The sequence below is a fragment of the Polyodon spathula genome, chromosome 2, assembly GCF_017654505.1.
Source record: "Polyodon spathula isolate WHYD16114869_AA chromosome 2, ASM1765450v1, whole genome shotgun sequence".
Taxonomy (NCBI): Eukaryota; Metazoa; Chordata; class Actinopteri; order Acipenseriformes; family Polyodontidae; genus Polyodon; species Polyodon spathula.
Genome location: NC_054535.1, coordinates 35,497,276 through 35,518,835, shown reverse-complemented (window position 1 = coordinate 35,518,835; position 21,560 = coordinate 35,497,276). Strand labels below are relative to the sequence as shown.

Sequence of the window (21,560 nt, the reverse complement as noted above, 5' to 3'; positions counted from 1 at the left end):
TTTGGACTGTGTATTATATATTGATGTAAGTTTTATTCACAATTTAACAATGTGACAATGACACCTACATTGTATTTGTATATTTTTATACTGACATATGTGCAGCTCTTTATAGGAAATAAAATAAAATACATGTTTTACCATTGCATGTTCCTCTGTCTTCAAAGTAGACCACAGCATTATGCTACAAAATAAAACACAGACATAGCTACACCACAAACAACCCACAAAATACAATCATATCATACTGTTTTAATAATAAACTGTAATCGTGTGTTTCGTTTGTTTCACCATCCTTCCTCAATGTATCAGTATCACGCTTTGTGGTATTCACATCATATAAATTATCGCCTGCACTTATCAAGACCTTGATACTTCTAGAATTTAAGATTAGATTAAAGTAAATGCCGGTGTTGTGAGGTAATGTGGGGAAATCATTTGAATTGTATGGCAGCCGTGTCTGAACAGCACTAAATTACTGACGCACTGGCAGAACTCTCTCCATTATCGGTAGAACTGCCAGAGAGCTGACTGGCACGAAAAGGGCAGCGCGAGGACACAGTGCAGAAATGGTTTATGTGGGATTATTACTTCCGACGCTCTCTATATATATTCTTCCCAGAAGAATTATTTGAACAAAAATATACTTAGGTACGTCCCGTAACTATGTAATGCAGATGTGTGTAGGCTATAGTTAATAAAGAATCAGTTTACTAGTAAGCATATAAGCGTCACACCTACACAATTGCCAATGGGTGATACATTTATAACGAGCTTAGCTGATATGAAAGTATAGGCTATATATTCTTAATTGTTTACCTGTTTATTCATAATCCTATTTTATTTATTGTTTTATTTTTTTGTGAGTCACATTATCAAATGAGTAGCACAAAGACATTGTACAAAATGTAAATACTGCAATGTTTGAAACAATGCAGGTTGCATGGATAATAAACTGTGGTCTTTGTTTTTATTTTATTATAAAGTAAAATAATTACATGGTAATTACCTTACCTATAGCCACACTATCCATTTGACAAATGTGTGACACACCTTATAATTTAAACCCTAGATAATTTATGGGAAAAAAATATAGAAATTATATGAAAAAAATGCTTGTTTTGTCCCCAGTGCAAATGTTCCCCTGTATTATTTTTAAACTTTAAGTAGGCCCATGCTTAGAAATGCTAGACGTTGGTCTTTTACACGCAATATATGTGACAATTATATGCCAGCTTAAGAACAGTGGTAAATATGTTATTTACCATTTGTGTGCCTTTACCAGTTTCTACTGAATTATTCTATTAGCTACTTATAGGCAAATATCTGTAGGCCTACAAATACATATTTTTAAAATAAGTTTTTCTGTGTGGGATGCTGTAACTGTAGTAGCCTATATAACTTCCGTGCCACTGCCAACCTTGTGTTTCTAACTAATACAGCACCGCACAAGAAGAGTGTGACAGTAAACGTACTTTTAAAACGTCCTTGAAGTTGAGACTCCGCTGCCTAACATAGCACAAGAAAACTAATTCTACGACTTGCTGCACAAGCACAATATTACCGGTGTAAATAAAACACATTTTATTGTTAAACGTTATTATTTACACCCCTATTACCAGCTCTTAACCCTTTCACCAACTATATCCACACAATCGTTATTCTAAAATTCAACATTCAAGTAAAACATTTTTGTAACATGCACGTCTATGTCTATTCAATTCTGACTAATAATTGGCTATCTATTTATAATTATGCGTTACTTTCATTGAGTACTAAATTTATGTTTTATGATTTTTTTCAAAAATAGTAATATCAAGTTAACATTTCATTTCGGGTTATAGACTATTTGTTGTACCTATTCGCATTAGCAAAATGCATTTTTCTGAAAGCACGTTTCTTAAATATTGCCTGAGTACAGTACCTACAGGTATTATAAAGTATGTTACACTTTTGTGATTCTATGTTGTTTATGATGCATGTTTATTTATTTCTTATTTAATTGTTTTGATTTCTGGCTGTTTTTGTGTTATTATTATTCTGTCACTGTGATCATATCCATTTGCAAATGTGCATAAAATGCGCAACGTATAAGGTAACAAATACATTTTAAATGTGTATTACAATTACAGAAAGCAGGAAGTCGCAGATGTAGACTTGTTGTATTTTAATGTAATACATCCGTGCACATGTTTGAGAATCATATAGCTCCAGTTAAAAAAAAAAAAAAAAAAAAAAGCCTATAATGCTTATTAGGCATTAACTTGATTCCCATATTGCTGAAAAACATTCTGCCAAACAACTTTGCGGGGATAATAAGAGTCTGTGCTTATAGCAAAACTAAACCAACACATTGCTGTTTTTTTTTGTTTTTTTTTTTTGTTTTTTTTTTTAAATAACATTGAAAATATTTGATGCTTTTTGTGTTTACTAGTGCGAACAGTAACAGCATCTACTTTGAAAGAGTTTATTGAAATGAATCGTTCAATAGACGCTGAGACAGCACGTATTCTGCAGTCAAGTGAAACGGAGACTGAATGAATAGATGTGTAGAAAAATAAACTAAAATCGACAAGTCCTTGAAACGTTCTAGAGGTCTAGTTTTATCACGTATGCAACCCAGAATGACTACAGCACATCTTCGTCTTAGGAATTCGTTTGTTTCATCTAATTTGTCAAGGAATTGTGCAGTTTCTTCTTGCCGTTGTATAAAGATTCTGCTTTTGTTTTAGCCTGCAGTTTTCGAATCACGTTTTCGGTGCCATTACGAAACTTTTTACAATTTCAAATGCAAGGGGAAGCATTCCTGATTCCGGGCGTTGGTAAGTTATTTTAACATATGCTTAAAGTAATTCAGCAGTTGCTTATTCTCGTAAAACTGAATTGTGCCATTAAACCAAATGCAGTCAAATGAAAAGCTCGTTTTGTTCAGTGGGTCTGTCTCCGTACCAAGTCAGTTGATGCACATAAAGTAAGTTTTATATTATTGGTCTTTCGTTAATATATAAATTACTATACACGTCTTTATCCTAGTTTCTCGATGCCTGTACATTTGTTTCGTTAAAACCATTAAATAAGATCTAGCGCCATGTCTTTTTTTTTCTTCTTCCTCATGCAGGAAAGCTATTGATATTCAAAATCACATTAAACTATTCTGTCAAGCTGAAGTGTATGAAGTACAGAGGAAACCAAAGCATTATCAGTCGTTTTCGAGTGACGTTTCTTTGAGAACTTGTCAGTAACAAGGCATGGTGGTGTGCTTATGTAGATAGACGATTGCACGTAGGATAACAGTTATTAAATGATTAGCAATTACTTTTGTCACTTGAAACACCCCGGTACACACATACAACATACGGTAAAACCAGGGTTATTTGCAACAAGGGTAAATGCGATTGTGCCGATCTGTTTACAGCCCATGCGTGCAGATTGTATTTTCCACTTATGAGGTGAAATAGCTGTGCTCTTGTTTCAGGGGTTGCAACGTTTTATGATTTTAAAGGAATGCTTACAAACGCTTCAAAATCTAAATTATTACCTATTTTTATTAACAACATTATTAGTGATCTGTATATTAATATAAATTGGTTTTATAGCAATTTTATAAAGCTTCTCTTAGGCAGAATCAGATCTCACAATTTCTAAAAATCAGGACACCACAAAATAGGAGTTGAGATGCAGTATAGGAGGGGGGGGGGTGGATTTAACTTTTTAGGAGGAAATTTAAGTTGCAATTTCTGCTAATAATTTTAATTATTTAAGTGTGTGTCAGGTGGGGGGGGGGGGGGGGGAGGAGTAGACGACGACACCACACCACACTAACAGCCTAGGTGTATGGCAACTTAAAAACAACTACACGCCTTACCTTTCAGTATGTGGGTAATATTTAATACATCGGAACAGTAAACATTATTTAAATTTAATTCATTATATAATGCATAATTCTTTGGTAGATCACTACGGTAGTTTCATGGAGAAATAAGTCATTTCACGATAAACTTCAAACTGAAACTGGTGTTACTGTAGCAGTCACCGACAAAACAATGATTTAACAATCTTTATTTCTAATTGCTTTCACAAATGTAATTTTCAAAAGGTGGTTTCACACATTATTGAGGGTTTTAATAGATTGATAATATGTTTGATTAAATACATACATTTCACGCAGCCATTCCTTATAATTAGGGCTTCTGATTTTCGGTTTTAACCGGTAAAAAACAATAAAATAAAATAAAAAATTAATTTGTTGTATATCCAATAAACACCGGAAAAACACTGGAAATTGTTACTCAGTTCGGTGACTTGACCCCTTCCCCCCGTGAAAAATTAAAATAAAATACAGTAACCTACAAAAAAAAAAAAAAAAAGGTGGGCAATGTCCCGCCTTCCCGACTTGTATCTCGCATTGATACGTTCTAAATACTTTAAACCCACCCCAACTGCTGAGAGGCAGCAAATGCCTACATTTCTATTGGAAGATTGTAACACGCCTGCAAGATTTAAAGCAACATTACAGTTCCATAGGCAGCATTTACGCTTGAGGAATTTAAAACAGAATTTTATTTAGTTATTTTATTTATGTTTTTCACGGTGAAAGTGGTCAAGTCAACGTGAATTGAGTAACCGTTTTCAATGTTTTTCTGGTGTTTATTGGATTTGTATCAGGGGTGTTTTGTCGGTTTTTATTGGTTAAAACAGAAAATCAGAAGCCCTACTTATATGCTGTGAAATATACTGTTTTCCCAACATGCTTGTGATGCAAAATGTACAATGTAAAAGATATACTTGCCACTTCCAAAATTCTAATTATGAAAGGTATCTGTGGCTTAGGGTCTGTCTGTGTGGAGTTTGCGTGTTCTCCCCGTGTTTGAGTGGGTTTCCTGTGGGTACTCTGGTTTCCTCCCACAAGTCCAAAGACATGCTGGCTAGGTGGATTGGCCTCTCTAAATTTCCCCTTAGGTGCCCTGCGACAGACTGGCATCTCATCCAGGTTGTAGTCCCGCCTTGCGCCCTGTGTCTGTCGGGTTAGGCTCCGGCTCATCGTGACCCTCTATAGGATTAAGCGGTTACAGATAATGGATGGATGTATGGCTTATCGGTAGTTGTCAATTAAAAAAGAAAATTGCGAAAACCTTTTTGTTCAGTGCAGAAAAGGTGATATGGAACAGAACTGGCTACAGCAATCTGGGATGTCTACCGAAGTCAGCACAAAAACATGACCGTTCCCAAGTCACTTGTGAGCCACTGTAACACTCAAAGGTTTTGGACAAACCGGACTGATGTTCAACTGGATGCACAGGGTTACAATCCATCACAACGAGCAACAAAGAATGATCGTGAGGTTCTTAAACACTTGCTTGATTCTGTTGTTTTCCTTGGCAAGCAAGAACTGGCATTCAGAGGGCATAATGAAGCACCAATTCCTTAAATAGAGGTAATTATATGGATTTACTTTCTCTGATTTCTGTCAACAGCCACAGTATTCCCATGTACCTCTAACAAGATTCAGAATGACTTCATCTTTTTGGTGTCACAGGTTCTGTAGATGCAATAAAAGCAGAAATACAGGAAGCCAAGTATGTAGCTGTAATGGTAGATGAAATGTAACTCAGCTGTTTTGTGTTTTCAGGTATGTGACTGACAGTGGTCTGAAAGAACAGTATCTGAATATTGTGAATGTGGCAGAATATAAATCTTTAGTGTTTCGCTTTCTGGAGGAATTTGATTGTTCCAGCAAGTTAGTTGTCCAGTGCTACGATGGGGCTTCAGTTATGGCATCTCAGCTTAATGGCATGCAAGCTCGTGTGAAATGATCTACACCACAAGCACTTTTTGCTCACTGTTATGCACTTACACTGAACAAAAATATAAATGCAACATGCAACAATTTCAAAGATTTTACTGAGTTACAGTTGGATCAGAAAACCAGTCAGTATCTGGTGTGACCATTATTTGCCTCATGCAGTGCGACACATTTCCTTAGCATAGAGTTGATCAGGCTGTTGATTGTGGCCTGTGGAATGTTGTTCCACTCGTCTTCAATGGCTGTGCGAAGTTGCTGGATATTGGCGGGAACTGGAACATGCTGTCGTACACGTCAATCCAGAGCATCCCAACCATGCTCAATTGGTGACATGTCTGGGGAGTATGCAGACCATGGAAGAATTGGGACATTTTCAGCTTCCAGGAATTGTGTACAGATCCTTGTGACATGGGGCTGTGCATTATCATGCTGAAACATGAGGTGATGGCGGCGGATGAATGGCATGACAATGGGCCTCAGGATCTCGACACGGTATCTCTGTGCATTCAAATTGCCATCGATAAAATGCAATTGTGTTCATTGTCCGTAGCTTATGCCTGCCCATACCATAACTCCACCGCCACCATGGGGCACTCTGTTCACAACGTTGACATCAGAAAACCGCTCGCCCACACAACGCCATACATGCTGTCTGCCATCTACCCGGTACAGCTGAAACCGGGATTCGTCTGTGAAAAGCACACTTCTCCAGCATGCCAATTGCCATCAAAGGTGAGCATTTGCCCACTGAAGTAGGTTACGATGCCAAACTGCAGTCAGGTCAAGACCCTGGTGAGGATGACAAGCATGCAGATGAGCTTCCCTGAGACGGTTTCTGACAGTTTGTGCAGAAATTATTTGGTTGTGCAAACCCACAGTTTCATCAGCTGTCCAAGTGGCTGGTCACAGACGATCCCGCAGGTGAAGAAGCCGGACGTGGAGGTCCTGGGCTGGCGTGGTTACATGTGGTCTGCGGTTGTGAGGCCGCAATAGATTTTGTCACGTCACGCCACTGCCTTTTACAATATTAATAAATAGGCTACATTCAAGAGTATACATCTTTAAGAAACAATGTAATAACAATTCCAGCTATCATTTACAAAAACCTGGCATTTAATACTTCTTGGCCCAGTACCAAAAGGTAAATGATCTTATATTGCTGTCTATACGAAACATTTTTCTGTCTGGATCAACCCGGTGATGGATCCTGAAAGGTATTTTTTTGTAATGTTAAAGGTAAAGGGATACTATACATGAAATAAACACTTAGCTATACTGTATATACTGTACATACATAAATTAATATCCCACATTTCCTAATTTTTCATCTAAAAAAAACACCCTCTACCACAGCCTAAACCTAATTAACCCTGATGTACAGTATATCCAAATTTAAAAAAAAGAAATACTGTAAAAATAAAAATAATAAAAAAAGGCACTGTAATCCTTAAAATAAAAGCAATGTGCACTTTAGAAGGCCTTTAGCCAGCTCCAGTACAAGATGATTAGTAACAATAGCATTGTAATACATTGTAATTACACAAGCAGTTCAACAGTAAGCACATGGCACACACTTCAAAGAGAACAGTTCATAGAGGACAATATTAAACCAGGACTCAAGCTTCCTTGTTAGTAACGTTTACAGTATATCAATGGAGAGCCAGTATTTGTTTACATAACATAAAGTATTGCATTTATATTATGAACTAGTATGAGCAATGCCAGCCAGACCAGTCATGAAATCTACTGAATTGCTGATGATTTAAGGTTCCAGCAAAAAACAAAGAACTTTAGGCAGCTGAAGAACACATCAATGTTCTCATCCAGCTGCGCATTCACCAGAAAACCATACACCAGCTAATCAGGAGCTGACCATCGCTGAGCTGAGCTGTTATGCAAACTCAAGGAGGTGACACGCATTATTATCAGCTAGTTATTTCCCCATGCATAATACATTTAAATAAATGTAAATGTTGTTTTTCTATTGTAGGTATACCACCTTGTGGCATCATTAAACTACAGTAACCGAGATAACTTATCTTCCTTAAACACTGTAATTTCATATCAAGGTTAGCAATCAAAAACATATTTTTGGCTGAATTAAAGCTGCATAGCAGTTACCATTGCCACTACCACTGGCAGGCCAATTAGGAGAGAGACTGCATGAGGGGCACTGGGGGCTGCTGTTCGGTATAGTAGTTATTGTATGAGCATTTGTGTATTTATTAACCATACACTGTCTTATTTCAATAGGGGGACTGAAACACTGTAGGCTCTGCTTTCCCCCGCCCTGAATAAATAACATGTAATCCTTGTGGCACAGAACAAAGCCAGTTATTAAAATAATTATTAAAAGAATAGTACCAAAAATAATAAAGGCTAAAAAGTTAATGATAAAAACCAACAAAAACAACTGGAACATTAAGGAAAAGAGATTACAGAAAAAAAAAAGAAAAACACAGGGCTCTAACTGCTTAACATAGAAGAAATTTTACAGAATCTGCATAACCATAGATTATATTATTGAGAAATAATTATACATTTTGGTGCATCTTATTTTAGTAATATATTGACCAAAAGTTATATCTGTAAGTATAAATCATTTTAAATAGTAAGCAAAATATGTTATGTATGTTGTTATTCCTTATTCCGTCATAATTTGGGACAACAGCAGATGTCACTGTTTAACATTATAGTTTATGAGTGGAATATTCATAAATAAATAAATACATTCATAATGGTAAAGACAAGCCCATTTTGATCCAGTCATACTCAATCATCCTAACTAAACATCTATGCAACAAGATTCCTTACAAAACCACTCAAGAGCACATCTTGCACTTATTCGAAACATTTTTCTTGTATCGGTATGCACTGCGATGCTTCTGGATTCTCTTGATATTTTTTGTAAGGAAAATATTTGTAATAGCAATGGGAATTTTATTTTGTTATAGCCATTTGTAATATAGAGCTTATTTATGATTTATGTGGGAACTGTGATTTGGAACGTGTATTCTTTGACTTAAGTGCTGCTGCGAACGATATAGATTTGTATGAAATATTCAAATCTACAGAATATTTTTCAGAGCAGCCCTAAAGTTAATGAAGGCACTTTTACATAACAGTTTGCATAGCAACAATATTGTAGCGTAGCAGATTTTCAGGAACAGTGTTAAGAGATCAGACAGGAGACTGCAGCTTTGGTCCAGAACGGCAATTCTTTATTGAGTACATTGCACACAACAGACCCTGCAAGCTTCCACACACTCTGCCGCGAGGAACAATTTCCCACTGTTACAATATTTATTGTTTATTTTAATTTAAAAATAAAATAATTAGAGACAAATTAGAATATTGTCTGGAAAAAATGGTTTCTCTCTGTCTCACTCACTCCTTTTCCTTCACCTCTTGCTAATTGATGTTCCCTTTTCGAAATAGATTCACCTGCACTTGTGCTTCAAATAAACCTACCCTTGCCTGGTTACTTCTAAATTGTTTAAAGCTAACATGCAAATGAGGCTACGCCGCTGAAAGTTAGCCGACCATTGGCACTAAAGCAGATGGAATAGGATGGGGCAAAGCATGTCACCAAAAGCAGTCTGCTCCAAGTTTTGTCATCAAAATAGGGGCAAACCCCTTTTGCCCTAGTGCGAGAAGTCTGCTCCATCATCAAAATCATGTTCAGTGAGTGCTACCTGCCCATCTCACTACACAATGTCACACTGCTAACATAAATCAAGGTAACTACTGTAGGTTAAGAACATATCCTTAATTGGACCAATTAAGCTTATAATAAGCCAATTAAGTGCTTCTAATAAGGACTTAATTGGAACAAAACAAGGAGGGACACCTGCCCTCCAGAAACAGGACTGGAGACCCCTGCCTTAATTAAAAAAAAAAAAAAAAAAAAAAAAAAAAACATTGCTCCTTATAAAACATTACAAGGATATTCACCAGTGTATTTGTTTGTTCATTTTAACCAGTTAATATTCTATATTCTGCAACTATGTGGCCACAAAATCTAAATTACTGGCATAAAAAGGCAGCACTACAGGCATTGCAGTAATGAATTATTTTCTCATCAGTCCATCACATACATTTATACTATTGGCTGCTCTATTTTGAGTGATAACACATTAACTCAAAACTGAGATGTCAACATTTTTAATACAGGCATTTTACATTCTGCTTTTACTCAAATTGCATCATAGCATTTCTACTACAACAATCAAACTGCCAAAACTTTTTTTTTTTTTTTTTTAACTTTAAATAGGACAAACCAACCAGCCATGTCTTTATTACAATAGATGAAAAGATTTGCACCAACTTTCTATTGTTTTCAATTGAATTGCTTGATATATATATATATATATATATATATATATATATATATATATATATATATATATATATATATATATATATATATATATATATATATTTCTTTGTACTGTAATGCCCCTGAATCCTCCACTAGAAGGCAGTAGTTCCATTAATGTCTGTGGCTAATCCTTCTTATGTGGGACTGATACAAATCACCTGACAGCAGCAAGACTCAAGGCTCAACCACATAGTTGATATTTTTCTCCACTTCGGTTTCAATCTACACAAATCCTCTTATTTTTCAATATTTGGAGTTTGCTAAATTATTTGAAAGGGTTGTTTTGACACCCTCTAACAGATTGTGCAATATAAAATTGCAAGGCATTAATTTACAACAATGTCATGCAAACAGTGATTGAATGCACTCATTCTTAGCAAGCTTTAAATACTTCTCCTGAAATTAAAGAGGTATCGTTTAGGTTATTATACTCTCCTATTAAACTGTAACACAGAATAGGATCTTTTCTATCTTAGATCACAAGTGGTAGTGGGGGTTGTATTGTATTTGTGTTTGAACAGGTGGACATTTTAACCCTAAACCCATAAACCCTAAAATGCTAAATGACAGTGTTGTAGTGCACAAATGAATGTTGGTAGTACAGTATGGTAGTACTAAATACTAGTATTAGACTACTAGGATGTCTGACTAAGAGATATAAGTAAGAAAAAAAGTGTTAAAAAATAATATTGTACAACTTCCAGCCATGAAAACCAATTTACTGTTGAGTTATGTAACTCTTGTGAAACAAAGGTGGTAAAGGACACACTGGCTGCACACTACTGCAGTATTGAAAAATGCCGCTAGAGGGAGTGAAAACATTCTATTACCATTCAAACATCACCACAACAACACACAATACTGTTAAGTTCAAAACTTTTTTCAAAGACTAGGGTCATTTATAATTCACAGGACAGGAGCAATGTGTGTGCGGGAATAGATCAGTTTGTGCTTGTGTTGTGGTTGTGTTACATTACACGCAATAAAGATTTTAAATGAAATATCTGAATGCTACAAATAAGATTATTTGACTTTACGTGTATCACTGTTTATTATTATATAGTGTTGCAAGAGGGTTTTGATCTATGCCCAAATAATTTTTAAACCTACTTTTGATTTCAAACTGTAAAGATGCTTTGGGGTTAGTGTTAAAGAGGTAGAGTAGCTGGGTTCTGAAAAATATAGTGTTCTTTTACTGCGGTAGCATTCACTCTCATTCAGTACTGCTCACTTCTCTCCTAACTCTTTCCGCCTTATGAGCCCAGAGTGGCTGAAGCCGGTTTCAAATAAGAAATAAAAATGACAGATGGCTTTCATCCGCCCGCACACAAACACATTTATATATATATATATATATATATATATAGAGAGAGAGAGAGAGAGAGAGAGAGAGAGAGAGTAGACTAGGGCCAAGGGCGTCAGTCTCCCGCCGTAAACCCGGGACCTCTTGTGTACTAAAGCATAGCACCGATACCGCTGTACAAAAGAGCCGACTCCTTTGCTGCCTTCCCCCATGCACTCTACACTATATGTATAAACAACTAATAATAATAATAATAATAATAATAATAATGTACAAGATACTGTACATAATCAGATTTTAAAAAGCCACCAAGTAGTACTGTGACATCACAAAGGATTTATGTACAGTTGCTTTTACTTTATTTTGTATAATACTAGCACAGAAAGAAAAAAGAAACACACGCAGATAACATTAAACACATCTTTTCTTTACTGAAAATCACAAACTACTTTTTTTAAAAAATAATAATTAGGCATTGTCGGTTAGTAACTTGGCTTTTTCTTTTGTCTAACATTAGATTCATAAAATTTCACGGTGACTTTTGAGTTGTTAAAAATGCAGTTATGCCCAAAAATGCTCTGGATGCTGTAACTTAAAGGTTCATGTGAATGGCCTTTGGATGGCGCTGCAACAGAGACTACCAGTCACAGTTCTCTGATCTTGCCAAGTATGATCTGAGGTGTTTCCCTTATAGTGCTGGTATTTTGCTGCTGTGCTACAAAGTTCTGCCTTTCAGCCTCTGACACAACGGTAAATAGAGAGGACTTTTTTTTTAACAAATAAACTTTCTATTTGAAAATTGTCTACTAGAACTTTCAATGCACTTTGAAACCGTCATCATTTTAAAAAGTTTTTTTTAAAAAAAATGTTCATTCCATTTACGTCAGATCGCGGCTGTAATCAAATATCAGCATGATCTGTTGTCACACTAGGGATTACAGTATACTACTGTCGTCAAAATAGGGATTACAGTACAGTACTGTCGTCAGTAGTAGCCTCTAATCATGGTATTAAGAATAGGGTTTTATAGGGAAATATCAGTTACACTAGTATTATAATAATAACAATAACAACAACAAATAAATACATACATAAATAAAATACACACAAGGGGTGGGCACCCCTTCAAACTCGCCCCCCCTTAAAACTTCAAAAGTTCAAGTCCACATTCTGGGGTGGGAGCGGAGGCTTCCCCTGGCCTCCCAGTGGCAACTATGGCCATGGCATACTGGCAACCTCGGCCACTAGCATGCAGAAGTCAGCTGCCAGCGGAGCAAGCGTGGTAGCTCCAGGCAGTGCAGGCTCGGCAGCCCTAGGTGGTGTGGGACAGGCAACCTCAGACGGTGTGGGACAGGCAATCCCAGGTGGTGCGGGACAGGCAACCTCAGGTGATGGCAGCAGCAGACCCTTGGGAGGTGACGGAAGGAAGAGAGATCCCAGCAAATAAGGCAACAGTGGGAGCTCCACTTTTCCCCCCAGGTTGTGGAGGCGTGAGCTTCAGGCAGTCCTCCCGTGACGGTGGAGGTGGGAGCGGTAGGTAGTCCTCCCATAGTGGTGGAGGAGGGAGCCGCAGGTAATCTTCCTCTGCTGATGCTTCCCCTTCTGGACTCTGGACGCTCGTGCTCCCCCCATCTGGGCGCTAGATGCTCATGCTGCCTTCGACTGGGTGCTGGATGCTCGGGCTCTTCCCACTTGGGCGCTAGTTCCTCCTCTTCATACTGCGTGGGGCAGATGGCCAACATGTGCCCATACTCCACTGCAAGGTTCCTCAAAAAGGCCTCCCAGCTGTCATCCTCAGGTTCCTCAAAAAGGCCTCCCAGCTGTCATCCTCCGGCTCCTGTTTTGGGAAGTCCTCCTCTTCCTCATAACGGTGGAAGGGACAGTTGGCGAACCAATGTTTTTGGTCATGGGGGGGCACACCGACGGCTGGCTATATCGCCCTGATTTCCTGGCTTTCAGGTGGCCCTCCTCCTCCCTGTCCTTCACCTCCTGGTCTTCCTTTCATCCCTTTTTTCAATGAAAATTTTTTGAAAAAATTAATTTAAAAAAACGCACTTGAGTAGCATGTGTGGTGACGTCACGGACCAGGAAGAAGTGCAACAACAAAAAGGCATACAGGGCTGAAACTGAGCGTATAGGCGCTCAGTGTTTTATTTAATAAACAAAATAAACAATTGAGCAAAAAACACACTAGTAAACAAAAAGGCACACGGGCCAAAGTAACAAACACAAAATAAACAATCACTGTCGTTCCTACTAACGAGTATCTTATTGTTCTTTTACTTCAGGAGCATTCACTCTTGTTCAGTATTGCTCACTTATTCTCTCCTAACTCTCTGCCTAAAGAGCCGAGAGTGGGTCCTTTTATTTTCCCACGAGAGTTTTTAGGGATGGGGTATCAGCCCCATCACTGACTATACATTACAAGACCGACTTTTCGCAGGTCTCAAATAATAAATAAAAATGACGAACAGCTTTCATCTGCCTGCACACAAACACACTATATATATATATATATATATATATATATATATATATATATATATATATATATAATAATAATAATAATAATAACAAATGAATACATGCATAAATAAAATACACACAAGGGGTGGGCACCCCTTCACAATGGTGTACAACAAATCCAGGCCAATCCGGAACTATCCAACAACACAAGCAGCTCTTGAGACTAAATGTTATACATTTCCAATTGAATTCCTAGTTTTCCCAAACCAAAATTCTGGATCCTGGATTTCTAAAACTTATGAGAGCTACTTTTCTAAATAACAGAGTTAACATGGCAAAGCTTGGTGACAGTAACTGCCTTTTTACATATTTTTTGCTATTTACTTTTATTTTATCAGTCAAATCTTAGGGGGGTTATGTGACATAGCTTTTCAAGTATCCAGTGTGTGGGTTGTGAAATCCCAATGACAATATAGTGGGTTAGCTGTTCTACAGTACAAATACACGATTGTTCTTCCAACAACCTATACAATGCCAGTCTGTTTCTTATTCTTACGAATATGCCCCTAAAGAGCTTGTGAGAAGAAGTACAGAGCATGGACGTAGGAGGTGTTTTTCATTAAGGTACTGTACCCAGCATTATACAACTTTATCATACAAACAAAGGCCTTGAAGACCACAACATTTAAATAATGCGAATTCCAATGTTTACAAATACTGAAAAGCTTGAACAAACGAGTTTTAGTAAGAATGTTTTTTTTTTTTTCCAAAGCTTGCTTTTTATGAATAAAGTTTGATATTAATGGTTGTTAAAGGGGTCATAGTTACTGAAGCAATTGCATCATTCTTACTTTTGTGCCCTTCTTTTCACTAGGTAGCTCTTATATGTAGAGTACAAATTCTGATACTATACCAGGTTAAAGACAGAAATCATTTCATTTAAATGATTTGCTTTTCAGCCAAATACTTGCACTTCCTAAGTAATATTACTTGAGTATTGTGTTTAGGGTCAAATCATTTCACTAGTTATACAGCAGCTGGTTGATAAAAACAACAAGGCATTGAAGAGCCAGTTTCCTTTTCCAGGGGAGATAACCAAGGAAGACGTTTTCTTCATATAAATGGCCAGGTTAAATTGGCACTCAATTAACCAATTTAACCTGGCCACATTCCATATAAAAATATAGCTCGTCCCTGTGGAGTAGGGTAAGATCATGGAGAATATATCATCTTATATATATATATATATATAATATATATCTTATATATATATTATTATATAATATTTATAGATAATATATATTGTGTGTGTGTGTGTGTGTGTGTGTGTGTGTGTGTGTAAACTATACTTTATTTAAATATTAATCTTGCATTGTGACTCTGTATTGTTGTACTAACCTGCAACACCTGTAAGTTGTCTTAGATAAAGGCGTCTGCCAAATAAATAAATAGTAGTAACAATAATATGAAATAAAGTGTTGTCAGTCAGAATGCAATACAAAATATTATACTGCTGCTAGAGACTTCAGGGGACCCCAATCCCTCTACCCTTTTTCTGCCTTTTTCATGTCTTTTGCCAACCAGCCACCACTGAGATATATAATACAAATGCACGTTTGCCATACATTTCCTTAATATACCTACACTAAACATCAAGTGTTAGTGCACAACAGGTAACAATTACTGAATTAGTTTAAAGAAACCAAAGCCAGCCTAGAACACTTTCATGAATATGAAAATGTATTTAAATCATAAAAAACATTATTTTTGTAAACTTGTTAAGTTTGAGCCTCTACTGCTCCATCTTCCAATTTCACAACTCATGAAGTTATATTCTTTTTAACTGAATAGACAAATTGTTTCTCAGAGAATATATTTCATATTACAGAAGAAATTTAAAGTTACCAATAAAAGATCTCTTTTGTTCCATGTTTTTTTCTACATGTAACTTTTGTTTTACTGAAAGTCAAATTCCTACTTTCTGGCAATCAGTGATTGCTTTCAAATGAGTAGCTGTAGTTAATTTTTAAAACAGGATTTGGAAGCAATATTGCGCAGCTGTTTGAAACTTTTCCATTACTTCCTCTTTGGAACGTTTTTCAAACTTGTTCTGCATTAGATCAGTTGCTTCCTCCATATGGTCCTCATTTAAAAAGGGTATGTGTCACAGTGGCGTTTGTTACTACAGGGTCACTCCAGCTGAACCAAGGAGTGTCACTCATCCTCATTTATTTATATTTTGTTGGAAAGCCTTTGAAATATTCACTTCATCGAGTATACTAGACAGTCAATAAAGCACTTCTGACAGCGTAGTTTGTTATTTAAAAACAAGAAAGTACTGATAATAAGTGCTTCAATTCATGCTAATAATCTTATTGTTTTCAAAACAGTATTTATACATTTTCGTAGATATATAGGTGCTTTGAAATATACACTAGCTAGCTTCAGATGACTCATGTCATTTTGAAATATGGATTCACAAACTAAAATTAAAGTTTGAAGTACTTAAAATCATCAAAACGTGTTAATGCTTCACCTTTTTCCATGCACTACCTGTATGAGTAATATGAGTACAGATTAGAAACAATACTACCATGAATTTGCAGATCATTATAATTGTATATAATATTTTTCAATTACACAACAATTATATTTATTTTGTAGGACGATCTTTAATCAGTATAAAATTTCAAATGATTTAAAACAATATAGATTAAACAAATAGAATAATGGTTCAGCGTGTATTACCAGGGAGTTTCTGGGGCCAAGGTTACAAAAACACATCTGGGTTATTCTAAAATTGCGGTGGATTTAAGGCTAGCAAAATGTTTTGAAACCATATTCTTCATTTTTTATTATCAAGGGTCTTAATATATGTGTTAACTTCTTACCTGTTCAGACACACAAACTATAGAGCTTAATGATTATTGTTTTTCTATTTTTTTTTTTTAACAAAATGTAGATTTTAAGGTCAATTTTGTCATTGGTGTTACCACCCACTCCAATGCATGTATGTAGATACATATTGTTGTTTGCAGTGTATTTTTTTGTGCAATCATTTTATGAGAGTGTCACTTTAAAGAAATTAATTTAAAAATAAATAAATAAATAAATAAAAAAATTCAAAACTCAGTGTATAGTAAAAATCAAAACAGACTGTAATGAAACATTTATAAATTTTTTATAGGTGTCCTTTTTCTATTTTTAATTTACTACGACAGTGTTTTTTTTTAGTTGTATTAACGTTTAATATATATATATATATGACAGTGCCTATAGAAAGTCTACACCCCCTTGAACTTTTTTTCACATTTTGTTGTGTCACTGCCTCAGAGTTTCATGCATTTAAATGAGGATTTTTTTCCAGTTATCTACACACCACACTCCACACTGTTAAGGGGAAAAAAGTTTTGAATGAGAAAAAAATTATATATTAAAAATACAAAACTGAAAGATCATAATTGGATAACCCCACCCCTCTGAGTTAATACTTGATGGATGCACCTTTGGCAGCAATTACAGCTGTGAGTCTGTTGGGATAGGTCTCTACCAACTTTGCACACCTAGATTTGATAACATTTAACCATTCTTCTTAACAAAACTGACCAAGCTCTGTCAAGTTCCTTGGAGAGCACTGATGGACACCAATCTTCAAGTCATGCCACAAATTTTTGATTGGATTTAGGTCGGGGCTCTGACTGGGCCACTCAAGGACATTTACATTTTTGTTCCTTAGCCACTCCAGTGTATCTTTGGCTGTGTGTTTTGGGTAGTTGTCATGCTGAAAGGTGAACTTCCATCCCAGTTTCAGCTTTCTTGCAGAGGGCAGCAGGATTTCCTCAAGGACTTCTCTGTATTTTGCTCCATTCATTTTCCCTTCTATCCTGACAAGTGCCCCAGTCCCTGCCGATGAGAAACATCCCCATAACATGATGCTGCCACCACCATGCTTCACAGTAGGGACGGTGTTCTTTCGGTGATGCACTGTGTTGGGGCTGCGCCAAACATAATGCTTTGCATTTAGGCCAAAAAGTTCCATTTTAGTTTCGTCAGACCACAAAACATTTTGCCACATGGCTACAGAATCTTCTGAGTGTTTTTCTTTTTTTTTGCATTCAAGGTGGGCTTTTTTGAGTAATGGCTTCCTTCTTGCCACCATACCATACAGGCCAGATCTGTAGCGTGCTTGGGATATTGTTGTCACATGCACACTTTGACCAGTCTTGTCCATAAAAGTCTGTAGCTCTTGCAAAGTTGCCATTGGCCTCCTGGTAGCATCTCTGATCAGTATCCTTCTTGCTCGGTCATCCAGTTTGGGTCTTGGTGGTGCCATACACCTTCCACTTCTTAACAGTCGTCTTGACCATGCTCCAAGGGATATTCAAGGCCTTTGATATTTTTGAGTACCCATCCCCTGATCTGTACCTTTCAACAACTTTGTTCCGGAGTTCTTTTGAAAGCGTCTTGGTGCTCATGGTTGAGTCTTTGCTTTGAAATGCATTACCCAGCAGAGGGAACCTACAGGAACTGCTAAATTTATCCTGAAATCATGTGAATCACTACAATTTAAGTTGGCGTGTGATTTTGAAGGTGATTTGTTAGACCAGGGCTAATTTAAGATTGCTATTACAAGGGGGGTGGACACTTATCTAACCAAGCTATTTCAGTTTTTATTTTTAATTAATTTTCTACAAATTTCTAGAATATTTTTTCACTTGGAAGTTGTAGGGTAGGATGTGTAGATAAATGAAAAAAAAAACTATTTTAATGCATTTTAATTCCAGGCTATAAGGCAACAAAAGGTGAAAATTTTGAAAGGGGGTATAGACTTTCTATAGGCACTGTGTGTGTGTGTGTGTGTGTGTGTGTGTGTGTGTGTATATATATACATATATATGAAACATTTAAACACCAGAACACCTGTGACTCTTGCTGTAACACCAATGACACTTTGCAACACCATTGAGTCAAACGCATATTTTAAAAACATTTTTAGCATACTGTTCATTAAACAGTGTACAACAGAAAACATATTGATAACTGATTGGTTTCAATTTAAGGAATTATCCTCCACACACTTGCAAGAAATGAGCAAGAAAACAACAATTGACCAAGTGACCATTTGAATCTTGAAGTCACAGACATCCCATTATATTGGGCACTTTTCTGCTTGCAGTTAATCGGAACATTTAACCTGACAACACTCAAAGGAGTTAAATGTAACTTTTAAAACAGATAATAGAACAATACATTTTGAAACTCAAGACTTCATTGTTTGAACATTGTTGCTCAAATTATCAGATGCTCTTCCAAACGTTTCCAGGCATTGGTTTGAATTTTGACAGATCCTGTGTTGACAGACACTTGTTCTGGAATGAGGCACAAGATCTGGTCATCAGAATACCAGTTGATATCTTCTCTTGGGCTGGGCTAAAAAACTTACTGATTCCATTTCTGTGCATTCACTTAACTTTAACATTGCGCTCCTCAAGTTGATGAATAATTCCAAGGTAAGGGTGCTAATCAAAAAGGACAATGCACCACTGTCCAAAGTGATCCGATTCGATAGTTTCAATTGCATCTGGCCTGCACAGTGTTGGGGTGGAAGATCCAGAGATGTTGTTGGCTGTTGTTCCCAGGTTGTTTTCATAATATTTGCATATGTGACTGAAGCGTTTCATTAAATTGAAATAACTGCACTAAAAAGCATTTCCAACCTCTAACATGTATGAGCAATAATTAGGGGGTGTGCTGATACTGGTATTTTCAGTAATTATCTTGAAGAAGCATTTGTCGGCAGGTATTAAATAAATCAAAACACACCTAATTATTAATATGTTGATTTTAACTCAAGAAATCTACACTTCCTTCAGCTTTACAATTGAGTGCCAATCAATGGCATTTAACTTTTGCACTGTTTTAAAAGTCGACAAAGTGAATTTCCCTCTCATCCGGGGTGCTGACATTTTTTCTGCTGCATAGAGGCTATAAACTGACAATGAAAATATGTTACAAAAGTTGCAAATGCAACTGATTCATCATGCAAACATGACCTTTCCTTTAACCCTAACACAAGATAACACCGTGGAAATCGAGGGACGGCATTGTTCTGGGTTAACTAATCAACATATTGTATTCCATTTCATTAATACCTAACAACTTAAAATTTCTTAAAGGCAATTATTCGGAAAATACAGGTATCGACACGCCCTGAGTAATTACTATGATCTCGACTCACTATTTCATCTCTTTTTCTCTGTCTCTCCCCTCTTTCCCTACTCCACATACCCCCACTGTCACCTCCCATCATAACCTCTGCTCTCTCTCCCCTGTCTTTGCCTCCACCGCTCTCTCCCACCTCCATCTTATCAACTCCTTCTCCCAACTCTCTGTAGACTCTGCTACCTCCACCCTCTTCTCCTCCTTCTGTCCCCAACTATTGACCTGCCCGCCCCTCCCTTACCCAACTCTGATTCTCCAATGTGCTCTGCTCAGCAAGAACCAAACTCTGTTGAAAAGAAATGGAAGCGAACCAAACTCCCTGCTGCCCTAGACCTCTACCTTCTCCCTCTCAACCCTCCCCCTCCTCCTCCCTTATGACTTTGCCTTTCTTCTCCTCTAAAATCTCTGACATCCGCAAACTCTTTAACAACTCTCCTTCCCCCCAACCCCCTCCCGCTCCAACCCCAACACCCTTTGTCTCCCCTACTAACTTTGTCTCACCCTCCTCCTCCTTCTCTCCCCTCTCAGAGTCTGACCTCTCCTCCCTCCTCAAGGGCCACAAACCCACTACGTGCGCCATGGATCACTATATGCGGTTGATTCTTATATCAGTAGTTCTTATAAATGGAGTGCACTGTATATATGTGTGTGTGTGTGTGTGTGTTGTTACAGTGATTTGCTGAAATAACATTGCTGATTGCAATCAGAATGCATTTTTTCAACTCGTCATTCAAACTGGAGACTAGTTACTATTGTGGTTACTGTATTATCACTGACAGTAAACACTAGGACAGCAACGAAGCAGTATTTTAGAACAGATTTTCTTTCATCAAGCAGAAAAGGTAAAATACATGAATACTGTATTTACGTATTTTCTTGCAGATTGATTTGGAACAGCAATTAAACGTTTGAACAATAACATTTGAAGTCATTTACCAGAGATTAAGGACCTTGGATGGTCTAGACCAATCAGGTTAAAGGACATTTCTGATACATTTTCTAATAGTGTCTAATGCACATAAGGTATCACTTAATCCTATCCACCTAAGAGAAATAGGGTGATTCATGCCATTTTCACAAAGTACCGCATTAGCCATCATTCTAAGTTTGAAAAACAAAAACAAAATCACTGTACCACAACTAGCAATTAACTCAAGTGAATGAAGATGTTCTTAAATTAACCTCCCAAATGATTTAATCAATGATTTTTAGCATCAACATTTTCTTTTTCTCTTCAAACAAAAAAAATGTATTAACTGAGCCAAGTGGTAAATGCTCTGTAAATATATGGTTTCTTATTCTTTTGATTCTTTTACAGTTTAACCTTTATTTCTTTGGTACTTGTTCTTCAACTTATTATACTGTTTGCACTCTAAACAGACAGT

At 36.7% G+C, this 21,560-nt stretch overlaps 1 protein-coding gene across 6 annotated transcripts in view; it reads right to left on the bottom strand.

Moving 5' to 3' along the window:
* LOC121295772 (nuclear factor 1 B-type-like) overlaps window positions 1-21,560 on the bottom strand; it is a 137,564-nt gene that overhangs the window by 103,616 nt on the left and 12,388 nt on the right. The gene's annotated exons all lie outside the window — the stretch shown is intronic.